Source organism: Salarias fasciatus, chromosome 7, assembly GCF_902148845.1.
Source record: "Salarias fasciatus chromosome 7, fSalaFa1.1, whole genome shotgun sequence".
In the NCBI taxonomy this organism is placed as follows: Eukaryota; Metazoa; Chordata; class Actinopteri; order Blenniiformes; family Blenniidae; genus Salarias; species Salarias fasciatus.
In genome coordinates this window covers 6,296,627-6,298,246 of record NC_043751.1, presented here as the reverse complement: position 1 = coordinate 6,298,246, position 1,620 = coordinate 6,296,627, and the positions used below count along the sequence as shown (strand labels likewise).

Below are 1,620 nucleotides of genomic sequence, written 5' to 3'. Positions count from 1 at the left end.
CAAACTCAGATAAAAATTAGGTAAAGCATCCCTAAAGCAGGAGTGTCAAACATAAGGCCTGTGGGCCACAACCGGCCCCAGAGGCTCAGATTTGGCCCCATCAAACCATCGAGACAGTTGTAAAAAAAAAATGTTTCAAAGAAACATTCTTCTATTAGAAAACACATTTCCTAAGAGTAGCTGGTACAGCACAGCAGTGAGGCGGGGAGCTGAGGTAGTCAGCGATGCTGCCGTGCGAGCTCGAAACTTTCTGCTGTCGGGGCGAGTTTATATAAACATACAAAATGCAACAGTTTTTGTGACATTTCACTGTATTTTGCACCAGAAAGTATTTAAAACAGGCTTTTAGGATGAGATCGTAGTAATTTCAAGTTGTAATTGTTTGGTTTTGCGAAATTATAGACATTTTCATCACGCATGGTCTGCGCCACAAGAAAGGGAAAAAAAAGTTTAAATTTAAAGGTTATTATGGCACAATTTTACTGGACTGGCCTGAACAGTCGACATGAAATTGGCCTGAATATGGCCTCTGAATATGTATGTTGTGTGTGTGTGTGTGTGTGTATATGTGTATATGAGAGAGAGAGATCATTCACTTTGACTTGATCTTATTTTTTTAGCATCTGTCAGTTTAAAATTGCATCTTGCACACACACAGTCTCCTCTCTCTCTCTGTCTCTCTCTGTCTCTCTCTCTCTCTCTCTCTCTCTCTCACACACAGACACACTCTTCAGAGCGCTGCACTAACTGACTCGGCAGTGTGTGAGCGCCGGTTTCTGGCAGTGTTGGGCTTGTGCAGTTCCTGTGACTCTGCTGCCCACTGGAATTCAGGAATTCAACACACACACACACACACACACACACACACACACACCACACACACCACACACACACACACCACACACACACAACCACACACACAGTGCATTTATTATTTAGTTGTTTTTTCATATTCAACCTTTTAACTTCTCAGCTGAAGTCCCCTGACACATTTGTGTTCTGCTCCTCGGAGCTTCTCTCTTGCTGTTTCTTTCACCGTTGCCGTAAGCACTGCAGGGTTTTAGTCGCCCTCGACCAAACCCGACCATCCAACCGTGCCGGCGAAACCTCTTAATAAATGGCCACATTTAAAGATATGACTTGAAAACCCAGCCGCCTGAGAGGACGGAGATGTGACCGTGGCAGACACTTCCCCCTCATCAGCCAGCTGCGGTGTTGCAGTTGCTTCTTGTGTGAAGAAGTGGTGGAAGTGGTCAGGTGAGGAATTAAAGAAGGCAAAGATCAGATCTGGTGTCTTCTCCCATTTCTTGGAAATGAGCTGCTAAGAGTACAAATGATTGAGTTTCTGTCCTGGAAAGTCCGAATGTACTGGAAATGAGAATTTATCATGTTTAAAACCTGGAGTAGACATCCACAATGACAGCAGATTTATTTGGATATGTTTTGTCTTTGTATAGGGTTTGTGAGCACAGGGTGTTGGTCTGAGATGATGCTTTTGGGGTGTGGTCCTTAAGCTTTAAAGTTTACTGCAGATCAAGAAGAAGCCTATTGAGGATTAGAAAAGATTCTGCGCTGTAAACCAGCGATGATCTCCTGCGATGAGCGATCTGCCAGAACAGA

The 1,620-nt window shown here is 44.0% G+C and overlaps 1 pseudogene; it reads left to right on the top strand.

The window, feature by feature from the left end:
- LOC115391521 (unconventional myosin-IXAa-like) overlaps positions 1–808 on the top strand; it is a 67,658-nt pseudogene extending 66,850 nt beyond the window's left edge.
- Positions 809–1,620: the final 812 nt, after the last annotated feature.